This window comes from Lissotriton helveticus, chromosome 10 (assembly GCF_964261635.1).
Source record: "Lissotriton helveticus chromosome 10, aLisHel1.1, whole genome shotgun sequence".
NCBI classification, from domain to species: domain Eukaryota; kingdom Metazoa; phylum Chordata; class Amphibia; order Caudata; family Salamandridae; genus Lissotriton; species Lissotriton helveticus.
In genome coordinates, this window is record NC_136071.1 from 536,081,923 (window position 1) to 536,096,976 (window position 15,054).

Sequence of the window (15,054 nt, forward strand, 5' to 3'; positions counted from 1 at the left end):
AGTGTGAGGGAACTCACAGGGGCAGACAGGTCTAACACCCGTCCCCCCCAGCTGAAAGTGGGGAGAGCTACCCAACCCCTTGGGAGTTCTCAGCACTAAGGCGGAAATACCTAGAGAGACCGTCTGCATTGGCATGGTTCACTCCAGGCCGATGTTCCACCCGGAAGTCCATTCCCTGTAGGGAGATGGACCATCCTCACAACTTGGGATTCTCCCCCTTCATTTGCATCAGCCAACGAAGGGGCCGGTGGTCGGTCTGAACCAGGAAGTGCGAGCCAAATAGGTATGGACGCAACTTCTTCAGAGCCCAAACCACCGCAAAGGCTTCCCACTCTATAGTACTCCTGTAGTAATAAATCACTACTAGATGAGGGTTCCAAGATAAGGTTTATTAGAAATAGATAAGACAAGTGCTCCCGGCTTGGCGGCTTAATCTCACCTCTAACATTCTAACCCGCACTCCAGGATGTAGCGCGGATCATACCAAGTGGTCAGTGAAAGGAAGGGGGGAAACGGGGAATGGGGGAAAGAGTAAGGTTACAACACACCTCCCTCACTAGGGAAAATGGGGAACGAAGAGCGGGGGACTCCACGCAAGGGGTGCGGGAAGGATGGGAGAAAAAAAGGGAGAGGGAGATTGGTACAGCACAGCAACATTGGGTCGAAGGCAGAGGACCCCATGCTATAGTCTAAATAAAAGAACAATAAAGACTTCACCCTTAACTGTGATACATCAGCTATGAACAGTTTGTTTTTGATTGACATGGCTAGGGAACATAGTTATTTGATCCCTAGGCATGTCCTATTAGGATTTCATGAGTAGCCCCTGTCCACATATTTATCTGCAGGAAGCAGGATAATGCTCTTTAACATTCAGGATGCAGTAGGTGAAGTTATCAGATTAAATCAACCGACGTTAAACAACTGTAACTGTCTGGTGCAACGAGGGTGTGCACCGTTATGGTGTGGGCAATACAATTCAATGAATGCACGGGGTTGCGCTTAAGGCATCCTGACATGAGTGGAACACAGGTATATATATATCACATCCTTTTCACCCTTGGCTCCCCTATGTCTGAGCTTGCCACACAGTCTATTTCTCCCTTGGATTCCCAACTCCTCATGCTAGAATTACCATCCCCTTCCGGAAGATTGAGAAAGGCTGTACTGTTCTTTTCCCTAGGCAGTAGCTTGGGCCAGGACACACCCCGAAGACTACCTCTGACAAAATAAGCCTCTCTTTCCATGTCCTTATCCATGCCTGGACTAGGCCTTCTTCTGCCCTCATTTCCTTGGCCATAACCAGTATTACAACCTTTATAGCATTTGGTTTCCAACTGCCCCCGATCACTTGCATTAGCCTCATAAGCCATAAGTATGTCCTCCTGTTCCCTCTTGGGCTTGCCATAAAAGAACTTATCTGTGTTTTCTGGACCATTACACTTCGGCTCCCTCCAATGATCATAGAATGGACCCCTTTTCCCTTCCATGACTTTCAATGGAGATCCTTTTAGGTTTCTCTGCGTTTTCTTACTCTCACTCTCCATCATACCATAATCGAACCCTTGTATGTATAAATCTTTGTTCTCTCCTTTTGACTCCATGTAACTTGAACCCCTCTCTCTTTCCAGGTCAAAATTGTCCACATACTCCTCTGACATCTTGGTCCTGAACCCGGCCGACTCATTTCTTTGCCGCATTTCCATGACTTTCAATGGAGATCCTTTTAGGTTTCTCTGCGTTTTCTTACTCTCACTCTCCATCACACCATAATCGAACCCTTGTATGTATAAATCTTTGTTCTCTCCTTTTGACTCCATGTAACTTGCACCCCTCTCTCTTTCCAGATCAAAATTGTCCACATACTCCTCTGACATCTTGGTCCTGAACCCAGCCAACTCATTTCTTTGCCGCATCTCATTGCACTTGGACTGGTTACTCTTATACATCTGCCATCCTCGTTCTTTGGCTGTGGTATTTAAACACTCCACCTCCCTTTCAAAATTTCCATCTGTCTCAACTTTTTGTTTCCTACTGTCCTTTCTCTCTAGTTTCTTACGTATTTCTCTTTCCTCCACCTGACTTTGATACACGTTTTGTCTCTTGTTATGTTCATCCCTAATAGGTTCTTTTCCCCACTCTTTTTTTCTTGCAGCTCTTTCAAATACTGTATAACTCTTAGATGGCTGCATGCGACCATTAACAGTTTCACCTCTAGTATCTTGTATGCTTTGAATCCGTGCCTGCTCATTCCTGTGTCCTTTTATTTTTTTCTCCAATGCAATCCTCAACTTCTGTTGATCTCTCCACCCTAGCATGTTGACACCACCTTCCGTTATGTATATAGTACTCCTCGTATTGTTTTTTTTATAAACTACGTCCATGACTCTGTAGCCAATAGCCTGTATATCCTTCCCTGCATACGTTTTCAGGACTACGTTGGCCTCTTTCAATTCATTACCGTATTTTTTTGCAAATTTTCTGTCCCAATCACTCTTGCTTACCACACTATATCTTGAACCAGAGTCTGTGATCATTTCTGTCTCAATTTCACCTATAATAACGGTACATCTCTGAAATATCTTACTGGCATTAACTTCCTCTTTGCCCTCCATTCTTTCCTTGAACCCTTCATCACTTTGTGCCTTTCCACACGTGGCTTGTATATAATATTCATCCCACACATTCAATATGTTCTCATAAATATTTCTATCAGTTCCTTCCATGAATACCTTCTCCATATTGTGATACATTTTCCTTCCTCCCGTACCTAAGCTGTGAAGTAAAATTTCCGCCTTTACTTCCGGTGAAAGAGATGCTTCCTCTTCCTCCCAGACGGACAAATAGTTTTCAAAATACACTTTCCACTCCCTCCAATCTGCAATGTTATTATTAACCTCCTCCATGAACGGCACAGGTGGAGGGAGATTGTACATTCGGCCCCACTCCATGTTTAGTGCGCTGCAATACACCAGAATTACACAGGAAGATGCCACCACCCCAGAAATACAGCGCCACGGTACCCAAACTGGACACTGCGGAGCACCGAGCTAAAGAAATTAACCACGTTGCCCACTTGTACCACCCGGGATATTAAGCACTAGTGTTTGACAGGTAAGGGGATTCCGACAAGGCTTCTAGAAAGAGTGCTAGGATATCCCTTCAGAAAAATGACATGAAAAAAATAAACCCTGGCTGGTTTGCTGATGTGGGATGATCTGGTTAGTGACCACAGAGGACAGGGGGGTGGATGGTGCTATGGCGTACCCTTAAAAAGAATAACGGCTCTCAGCCCCACCCTCTTCCTCAGAGAGGTATGGTATTTACTGTGCTGTTTATATTGCGTAAGTATTGACAGAGGCTCGTGAAATGTGAGGAGACGTGACTGAAATGCGCGCTGCTTCGCGCTGAGGTACTCGCAGAGTGTAGAACTCCTCTCACACCACGCGTTGCAAGCTCCGAGTTCGTTAGCTGTTCATCAGTAGACGAGCGGTGCACAGCATGTGTCCCGATCTTTCACCAATTCAGCCGCCCGCCCTTAAAGCGATCGCCTCCCTAACGTCGTCCTCGCCTTCGCGCTCTTCACCTCTGCGCCAACTGTGCCCAATCAGACACACGAACTAGGTCTGAAGCGCGCTGATCCTTAGAGTCGAACCGCAACTCCCTTCAAAGCTTAAGGGCTGGTCGGAAGCGAGGTGCCCGACACGACACCCGAATTTAATTCCCAACCTCCTTGACAGTTTTCCTTATGCCAATACACGAGGATAGAGACAGGGTAACTGCGTCTGATTACTCTACTAGAGGTGCTTAGTTTTCCGCTTTCACAAGGGGTAGGTGGTCGCTTCTTATGTCACATCACCGCATTGGCTCCAATAATATTACTTTCATTTCTTTCTTCTTTGACAGCAATGAATTCACCCCAGGGAGAAGACAACCACTGTCCCTGGCGCAGTTTTCCTTTACTCCCTTCCTCAATAATCTCAGATAATTATGTCACTCAAAGTACTGCCACGGTTAATCTTCAGTCACTGGAACAAAAGCTCGCTAAACTTTCTGTCCCTCAGATATTTTCTCATACAGCTACAATGCACTGCCACCGTACAGTTTCATAAGTCTTCGACACAATATGTTCCGTTCAGCGCTCCTCTTAGTGTTTCAAAGGCTCAACGCAAATATGCAGTACAGCTTGGTCCCCTACGGTTAATCTTCCTCCCAAATAAATATAAGAATACTTCCAGATTCTCCGAGACTTTTAATTACTCGCCTCCATTAATTCTGGGAGTTAGGGGTTAATGGCTTCCCAATGCTGTCACTCACTAATGCCTCGAACACTTGGCGCTCACCTCAAAACAGTTTCTTTCACGTTGTTATAGAAGTGACTTCATTCCTTGCTCCGCTCCCTTCACCTCACGCAGCTTCAAGGGCTCTCCTCATAGACTTGTGCGACTCCCTCGGAACCTCCTGGAATACTTCCACCTCTCTTTATTTTCTCCAAAGTTCACACAGGAAGTAGTTTAGGCTACGAGGTCCTCCTTCTAATGCCCGTTTACAGGACCGGAACTTCCCGTCGACAACTCTGCGTTTGCTCGGAACAAGACCTGCTCCGTCTTCTTCTCACAAGAGTTCCCTGCTTTTCGCAGACAGCATGACAGTCCTCACAAACCACGGAGGGGACTAAGCATGGTGCCAAGGGAGGCCCCCTCAAAACCAGAAGCGGAACACTGCTGCCATGAGTCGTCCGCTTCACATCGACCTCGACAGCTTCACTCCTTCACTCACGCTCATTACCGGCAACTCGTTAGACCGAATTTTCATTCATCAACTGGGTGAGTCTTCCTTGTTAACTTTCCTCCGCTCAAGCATCAAATCTATCCAGGGGGGAGGCACCACACTGACCCTGGCTCACCATCCCGTCCTCGTCGCCATAAATGTAGTAATAAATCACTACTAGATGAGGGTTCCAAGATAAGGTTTATTAGAAATAGATAAGACAAGTGCTCCCGGCTTGGCGGCTTAATCTCACCTCTAACATTCTAACCCGCACTCCAGGATGTAGCGCGGATCATACCAAGTGGTCAGTGAAAGGAAGGGGGGAAACGGGGAATGGGGAAAAGAGTAAGGTTACAACAACTCCACCTCTGTTCCCTGGGGAGTAGTCTCCTGGATAGGAAGACCACGGGTTGATCCAAGCCCTCATCATTTAGTTGCGATAACACCGGCCCAATGCCATGTTCTGATGCATCTGTTTGGACAATGAACTCTCGGGAAAAATCAGGTGCCCTAAGTATTGGAGCAGTACACAATGCTTGTTTCAAAGTCACAAAGGCTCGCTGACAAGCCTCCGTCCAAACTACCCGTCGGGGTTGTTTCTTAGAAGTAAGTTCAGTGAGGGGGGCCACAATGGTGCCATACCCCTTCACGAAGCGACGGTAGTATCCAGTGAGGCCCAGGAAGGCTCGGACCTCAGTTTGAGTCTTGGGGGGCTCCCAGGCCATGATAGCCTCGATCTTTGCTTGGAGGGGCTGCACCGTTCCCCTGCCCACCAAGTGGCCTAGGTACACCACCGACCCCTGCCCAATCTGACACTTGCTGGCCTTGATTGTCAAGCCAGCCTGCTTCAGGGCCTGGAGAACAGCTTGCAAATGTTGCAAGTGGTCCTCCCAACTGCTACTGAATACAGCAATGTCATCCAGATAAACAGCAGAGAAAGCCTCCATTCCAGAGAGGACCTTGTTCACCAGCCGCTGAAAAGTGGCAGGAGCGTTCTTGAGCCCGAAGTGCATCACACAGAACTGGTAGTGACCCTCAGGCGTGGAGAAGGCTGACCTTTCCTTTGCTCCATCAGTAAGGGAAATCTGCCAGTACCCTGAAGTGAGGTCAAAGGTACTCAAGTATTGGGCAGCTCCCAGCCGGTCAATGAGTTCATCCCCCCTTGGGATCGGATGCGCATCAGTCTTTGTTACTGAATTCAGCCCTCGGTAATCCACACAGAACCTCAATTCGGGTGTGGCGCCCGGCGGGGCAGCTTTTGGTACCAAAACCACCGGACTGGACCAAGGGCTACTAGAAGGCTCGATCACTCCTAGCTCCAGCATCTTAGCGACTTCGCTATGGATGCTGGCCTTCACCTTGTCGGACAGCCGGTAGATCTTAGACTTCACAGGTGGGCTGTCTCCTGTGTCCACATCATGGGTACACAGGTGGGTTCTTCCCGGGACAAGGGAGAACAGTGAGGAAAATTGCTCCAGGATCTGGCGGCAATCTCTCTGCTGTTCAGGAGTCAGGGATGGTGAGAGATTCACTCCCTCCACCGATCCATCCTTTTCTTGAGACGAGAAAAGATCAGGGAGAGGTTCGCTTTCCTCTTCCTCTGCTCCATCGGTCACCATCATTAAGACAACCTCGGGCCTCTCATGGTGTGGCTTGAGGCTATTGGCATGAAGCACCCGGTGGGGCTGTCTCGGGGGCTTGAGGTCCACCAAGTATGTGGCCTTACCCTTTTTCTCCAATACCTCAAAGGGGCCTGTCCAACGATCCTGGAGGGCATTTAGCTCTCCAGGTTCCATCACCCACACTTTTTGTCCAGGCTCCAGTTCCACTGGGTGAGCATTGTGGTCATACCACTCCTTCATTACTGCTTGGCTGGCTTCCAAGTTGTCAGAAGCTTGCTTCCACAACTTGGCCATTTGGCTCCGGAAGGCCAGCATGTAGCTCACCACGTCCTGGGGAAGCTTCCTGGGAGTCTTTTCCCATCCGTCCTTCACCAGGCTGAGAGGACCCCGTACAGGGTGCCCATACAGAAGTTCGAAGGGGCTGAAGCCCACTCCCTTTTGTGGCACTTCCCTGTAAGAAAACAAGAGACAGGGTAGGAGGACGTCCCATTTCTTCCGCAGGCTCTCAGGCAGACTTCTTATCATGCCTTTCAAGGTCTTATTAAACCTTTCCACAAGACCATTGGTCTGTGGTTGATAAGGAGTGGTAAACCGGTAGGTAACACCACACTCCTTCCACATAGCCCGCATGTAAGCTGATAGGAAGTTGGTCCCCCTGTCGGACACAACCTCCTTGGGGAAACCCACTCGGGTGAAGATCCCCATCAGGGCCCTTGCCACTGCAGGTGCAGTGATGGTCCTCAGAGGAATTGCCTCTGGGTACCTTGTGGCATGATCCACTAGAACCAGGATGAACCTGTGACCAGCTGAAGTCGGTGGATCTAATGGCCCTACAATGTCGATGCCCACCCTTTCAAAGGGGGTGCTAACGACTGGAAGTGGTTCCAGGGGAGCTTTCAGCTTCACCCCTGTTTTCCCACTGGCTTGGCAAGACACACACGTCCGACAGTAGGTATCAGACGCCACTCTCATCCGAGGCCAGTAAAAGTGGGGGACAAGCCGGGCAAAGGTCTTGTCCTGTCCCAAGTGACCTGCCAAGGGTATCTCGTGAGCCAGTTCTAGAAGAAAGGCTCTAAAACATTGAGGGACCACCAAGGCCCTGGAGTAACCATGTCTGGGTGCCTTGGGCTCACTGTAGAGGAGTCCTTCCTCCCAGTAAATTTGGTAGTTCCCTACAACGTTCCCTGCTGCCTGGGCTTTGGCCTGTTGCCGCAGCCCCTCAAGAGTAGGACACTCCTTCTGAGCTTTGCAGAATTCCTCCCTGGAAGGACCTCCCTCCACATGCCACTCAGCGGGGATGGGTAGGTTCTCCAAGGAAATAACATTCTCCTCCGTGGACTCCAGATCCACCTCCGCAGGTGGCCTATCTATCTCACGAGGTAGAGATGTTGAGGCAGGTTCCTCCTGCCTACTGTCCTTCTCTTCTCTGGCAGCTGGCTGGGCCATTGTTCCAGGCTCCAGCGTAAGCGAACTCCCCCTCCGGGTAGTCGCGGACCTTGTGCTGACACAGGCCCAGTCAGGTGTACCCAGCATCTCAGAATGAGTCCGGTATTCCACCTCCCTCCAAGCATTGTGCTCCATGTCATTTCCTAACAGGCAATCAACAGGCACGGCAGGGCTTACCGCAACTCGAAGTGAACCTGCAACCCCTCCCCACTCAAAGGGTACCTCGGCCACGGGATAGTGGCCCAATCTGCTGTCAGCCATCACAGCGGGATGGAGTACATTTGGAATGACCTGCTCTGGAGGCACCAGATGACTTCTCACCATAGTCATACTGGCTCCTGTGTCTCACAGGGCCTCCCCTCTATGGCCATTGATGGTGACCCATTGCTCATACTTTGTAGTATTTGATGGCAATTGGGTCTTTGGAACCATCTCCTTATCTCCCAGGGACACTAAAGTGACACCCGCCCGCTCCCCTCCCTTACCGAAGGGCATCTCCTCCCCGAGCACTACACTAGTTATTCCCGGGGCTTTTCCTCCAGTGGGAGGGGGTGGTCTTTTTGGGCATCTCACATCTCCTTTATAGTGTCCCACACCACCACACTCGAAGCAATGGACAACCCTTGGCTCCTGGCTTTGGCCAGGATTAGGGTTTCGGGGTGGGTTAGCCTTAGGGATGAATCCTCTGCCCCTTCCCTGAGAAGTATTTTGTGGACCTTTTGAGAACTCCCTCTTATTATCTCCCCCCTCTTTCTTCTGGGGGTGCCCTGTCCAGACTTCTGGGAATCCCCTCCAGTCCCCTTCGAGGACACCCGGGTACTAGCCCAGATGTCCGCCTCCTCAGCAAGCTTCCTGGGGCTGGTCAGCTTGCTGTCCACCAGGTGTTGACGCAGCTCGGGAAAACATTTCTCGAGTAGGTGTTCCTTGAGTATGAGGTCATATAAACCTTCATAGTCCCCTACCTCGCTGCCTTTCACCCAACCCTCCAAGGCTTTTTTTGCATAATCCAAGAAATCCACCCAATTTTGTGTGCTTAATTTGTGACTCCCCCTAAACTTCTGACGGTATTTTTCCGGGGTTAGCCCAAACTTTTTCAACAGCGCCACTTTCATTGTAGGGTAGTGGGTTTGCTCATCCCGCTCCAGGGCCAACAATGTATCCCTGCCAGCAGGTGGCATGTACTTATACAGCCCACCCCCCCAGTGGGTTTCCAAGATCCCATGGGCCCTTAAGGAGACCTCATAGGCGGCTAGCCACTTGGCAATATCATCACCTGGGGTGTAACTAGCAATGACATCCTTGGGCAAATAGGGTCTGGGTTCTCTGGTGATCTTTGTTTTCGCTGCCACCATTGTTAGGATTGGGGGACCCTAATGTTAAGGCTTTAAGGTCTAGCTCCTTTAGTGTGAGTTCGTGGGCCAACCTCCTGCTCTCCTTCTCCATTTCTAATCTAGCTAACTCCAATTTCAGTCTCCTCTTTTCCCTCCTGTCCTCCAGCTCGGCTTCAGTAAGGCTCCTCACTGAGACACTGCTGCCCAACCCTAGAAAGTGACCTGGGACCTGTCAGCAGATTCCCCCCTTCAGTTTGGTACAGCAGGACTGCCCCAAGGACAGTGTCTCTATCACTCTCTTCTGTTTCCTGTTCCTCCTCTGGGTGAGCTTCCACCCATGCCCTCAAGCTTGTCTGCAACTCGCTTTTCTTGGCACCTTTCTTGAAGAACACCCCCTGTCGTTGACACCATTCTCTAAGTTGGGCCACAGTGTAGGTCTCTATCTCTTCAAGGTTCAATTCCATTTTTCAAATAGGGTTTCAAATGGACACTCAGGAGAGAACTTAAGAAGTGTAATTTGAGGACAACCTCCACCCACCACCAGGAGTAAATTTGGAAAATCAAAATATAAATTAGGAGACCCGTGGTGGGCCCGTGGTAAGCACTGCATTACTACTAAGTGAGTGTAAGCACAAATCCTTTATCCCACCGCTGAAACACCAATTATGTTAGACCTAGGGAATCCTAGACTACATAGGGTAGCCTGGCACAGAGGGGAAACAGCTAACCTCCAAGGCTTTTGTGTAGTACTTACAGAACCCACTCACAGTAACTCAATGTGTTACCGCTAAAATAAATGACGCCACACAAATATAGAAAAATATGGACTGCTTTATAAAAATTTCTATGTACCTTAGCAGTATCAAATTTCTGTTCATTAAACAGCTCCGAATTTGTTTATCAGCGTATGCACAATTTTTGTACAGCATCAATTATTCAACACATTACTGTTAGATTGTAGAACAATACTTTTTAACACCAATTCATAGGATTCCAACTAGTCTAAAGAAAGAATTCGGTTCCTTCAGGTTTTAAATTCCTTAGCTTAACTCAGTAGATTAAGATTCCCCAATTTCACTGGGATGTCTCTAATAGCAATTGTTTACCACACAGATTTTCTCAGCTTGTTTAAATACTGTACACTGGCAATAACATTTCCTACATAGGCAGGGCAGATTAAACTGGCATCAGGTTACTGGGGGACTTCTGTCTAGCTTACTCGGTTGAGTTAACCAATCTAGTTACCCAGAAAAGTGCCAACCTTTACACTTCCGTTTTCCTCCCTCCTTCTCCTTGTTCACGAGGGTTTCCTTCTCCCAATGGCTTCCCTGAATCACGTTATTGACCAGCCAGTGGTTGCCCTAGTTTGTTCAAGTTTTTAATGTCACAGGCTCATTTACGCTTGGTCCATCTTAACACTCGCTGGTGCACTCCCTGCTGCACAGAGTTCCTTTGCCTTGTTTGCCCACCAGGGACCGTGGCGCAGGCTTCCCGTCCCTTGCCAGCCCCGGTTCCCTGCTTACTTGTTGAAAGGGAGTCTGTAAGCTCCAGTTCACCGTTCGCTGTCACCAGCGCTGCTGATCCGCATCCACTCCCCTCTCAGGCCAAACCGCTCCTTCACAAGGCCTGGGGGAAGGGGAGGACGCTCTCGCTGACGACGTGCTGACTGCACCTCACCTCAGCTCTTCTCAGCGGTGCCGCAGCCAGGCTTGCGTTAGTCCTGCACTTCCGCCTCTGCGCGGGAGATTAGTGTCTCCTCTGCAGCGGTGCCGTCTGCCTCAGGACGCTGACAGGCGCTCCTCCGGATCCGCCCGCTAGCAGGATACACTCTGCTGTTGCTCTGCCCCTCTCTCCTGGGGGTAGTGACTCCCTCGCCCTAAGTCCTGCGCAAGACTGGGCTGCCAATCTCTCCCTTACTCCTCAATCCCGCTCCACACTCAGGCTCACACCTCGGGCAGCTCTTGTCGGGACCGCGCCTCACAGCCTGCAAGAGGTTAGTGAACACTACGGGGGTTTCAGAATGGGAGGTTCTCAGTCCTGACGAGGGTTGTGAAACTTCCTCAGATCTCGGGGCTCGTTGTCTCTATCGGGTCCCGGCAGTTCCCCCTGCCCAGCCCACCAGTAGACTTGTGAGATTACCCTCGAGTTAAGGGGTGGATTTTAGAAACTCGCGTGGACCTTTTGCCCAACTTAAATGAGTGTAAGACAGTGGGGCCAGGTCCCTGGTTAGCGGGTCGGTGGCAGCAGTAAGGCAGCAAACCCTAAGAAAGGAAGTCAACCCTCTGTGCGTCCTAGCCCTCTAGCGCCACAGCTTGAACTCCAACTGCTCTCAGGTCACCCCTAGTCACCTCTCTACAAAATGGCCGCCCTGGCCACTGGCCTTTTATAACCTGGCCTCAGACCACTGGAACCTGCTAGAGGGTTCCGGAACTTTCCCTATACAGTCCAATGGGTCTTTCTCACTGAAGTGTCCGTTATGGCAGTTGCTGGACACCATTTTAGGTCTCAAGGTTTTCTCTCAATTTTGATGAGGAAGGCTAGGCCTCACTAAGTAAGGAAAAAGAATAGCGTCAAGGAACACCTAGCCCCCCCCGTCAACATTAAAAATTCCTGGTGAATAATAAAAGTATGGAAAACACTAGGAGGTCAAGGGTGACAAAATAAATAATAAGTGTGAGGGAACTCACAGGGGCAGACAGGTCTAACAGTAACTATCTGGGAATATGACTGCGCAGCAAGTAGGAGGTGTAATGGGAAAGTACACTGCACCATTGAAAGCATTGGGCTCCTATTTAAAGAGGGCTAGAGTTAGAAGAAGCAACTGATTAGCCCTCATGTCAGAAGACATCCTGCTGTAGCTTTGTGATGTAATGGCACCACTTGACCAATCGCCCTGGGAGACCATTACACCGGAGGGCCAGACATCAGCAATTACACACTCGGTAAGTATCTGGGAATATGACTCCACAGCAAGTAGGAGGTGTAATGGGAGAGTACTGTACATTATTGAAAGTATTGGGTTCCTATTTAAATAGGGCAAGAGTTAGAAGAAGCAACTGATTGGCCCTTAATGCAAAAGACATCCTGCTGTAGCTTTGTGATGTAATGGCACCACTTGACCAATCGCCCTGGGAGACCATTACACCGGAAGGCCAGACATCAGCAATTACACACTCGGTAAGTATCTGGGAATATGACTCCACAGCAAGTAGGAGGTGTAATGGGAGAGTACTGTGCATTATTGATAGTATTGGGTTCCTATTTAAAGAGGGCTAGAGTTAGAAGAAGCAACTGATTGGCCCTTAATGCAAAATACATCCTGCTATAGCTTTGTGATGTAATGGCACCACTTGACCAATCGCCCAGGGTGACGATTGCACCGGAAGACCAGACATCAGCAATTATACACTAGGTAAATATCTGGGAAAATGACTCCACAGCAAGTAGGAGGTGTAATGGGAGAGTACTGTGCATTATTGAAAGTATTGGGTTCCTATCTAAAGAGGGCTAGAGTTAGAAGAAGCAACTGATTGGCCCTTAATGCAAAAGACATCCTGCTGTAGCTTTGTGATGTAATGGCACCACTTGACCAATCGCCCAGGGTGACGATTGCACCAGAAGACCAGACATGAGCAATTACACACTAGGTGAATATCTGGGAATATGACTGCACAGCAAGTAGGAGGTGTAATGGGAAAGTACACTGCACAATTGAAAGCATTGGGCTCCTATCTAAAGAGGGCTAGAGTTAGAAGAAGCAATTGATTAGCCCTCAGGTCAGAAGACATCCTGCTGTAGCTTTGTGATGTAATGGCACCACTTGACCAATCGCCCTGGGAGACCATTACACCGGAGGGCCAGACATCAGCAATTATTCACTAGGTAAATATCTGGGAAAATGACTGCACAGCAAGTAGGAGGTGTAATGGGAAAGTACTCTGCACCATTGAAAGCATTGGGCTCCTATTTAAAGAGGGCTAGAGTTAGAAGAACACAGTTTCTAAACAGCAGTCCATCTTGAGTATCAGAGTCCCACTCACAGAGAGCAGGGAAACAGGTTAAATAGCTTCCATCCATCTGAAAGTAAGTCAACGGCTCTAACCTAAGACACCTCATTCCAGCCTGAAAGATGGTAATTACCTCGGAGGACATATTGCCTGCACAAGTATCTAAAGAAGATTTTGTCAACCACAAAGACAGTCAAAGTCTTGATAAACTATCATGATGGCCATAGCGTCATCCATATTGCTACCGTCTTAGAAGATTATATTTATTGGGAAGACCCCACTAAAAGGCACTGAGAGCCATCAGATGCTATGAACTTTTTATTAATGGCAAAATGATTAAATGAGATTTTGACTTACCATATATATTGATCGAGGCATGGAGAAGGCTGAGGAATGAGCATTCTTTTTTTTTTCTTTCTCAGCAAGCGGAGAAAAATTCCTCTGCAACATTGCCTCTGCTGGCCATTCAGTATAATCTGCAGATGGAAAAGTCCACTGTTAGTCAATTTTTAGAACTTGAAGATTTCCAAACCAAATGCAACACTACCAAAAACATGATTTTTATGAAGAGTCAATTATTAGTACTATGGCCTATCTAATATTGTGAAAATCCAAAGCTCACTAAAATTTATAATCTCAATTTAGATTTCAACCTAGCTGAATTCTTTCAATCCTATGCCTCATTTGCTAGTACTCTCTACACAACTCTAGAACCTATATGAGGACTTTGATAGAAAGAGCTCTTTGGCAGCCAAGAGATCGCGTACCCTTCTCACAGGAATTATTTTATGTTATGGTACACTATAGCAATTCAGTGATCTGATAAGGTAAGGGTGGAAGGATTATGCTACGGTTAGTGGGAATAATAAAAACTATGAATAACAGATTCTAACATCTTCATTTTAGCACATCCCTATCAGTTAACCTTTAGAGAACACCAGAATGTTATGATCAACCACTCCTTTAAACAAATGTATATGTCTCAAATAATGGCCTAGGTCCTTTCATCTCACCACCTTAGTCTTCAGCTGGGCATCCTATCTACATTGCTCCCTTTTCTATACCATGATACATGTATCCTATTGCGTACTAGGCAACTGATGGGCCCTCATGTCAGATGACATCCTGCTGTAGCTTTGTGATGTAATGGCACCACTTGACCAATCGCCCTGGGTGAAGATTACACCAGAGGACCAGACATCAGCAATTACACACTAGGTAACTATCTGGGAATATGACTGCGCAGAAAGTAGGAGGTGTAATGGGGAAGGACACTGCACCATTGAAAGCATTGGGCTCCTATTTAAAGAGGGCTAGAGTTAGAAGAAGCAACTGATTAGCCCTCATGTCAGAAGACATCCTGCTGTAGCTTTGTGATGTAATGGCACCACTTGACCAATCGCCCTGGGAGACCATTACACCGGAAGGCCAGACATCAGCAATTACACACTCGGTAAGTATCTGGGAATATGACTCCACAGCAAGTAGGAGGTGTAATGGGAGAGTACTGTGCATTATTGAAAGTATTGGATTCCTATTTAAAGAGGGCTAGATTTAGAAGAAGCAACTGATTGGCCCTTAATGCAAAAGACATCCTGCTGTAGCTTTATGATGTAATGGCACCACTTGACCAATCGCCCAGGGTGTCGATTGCACCGGAAGACCAGACATCAGCAATTATACACTAGATAAATATCTGGGAAAATGACTCCACAGCAAGTAGGAGGTGTAATGGGAGAGTACTGTGCATTATTGAAAGTATTGGGTTCCTTTTTAAAGGGGGCTAGAGTTAGAAGAAGCAACTGATAGGCCCTTAATGCAAAAGACATCCTGCTGTAGCTTTGTGATGTAATGGCACCACTTGACCAATCGCCCAGG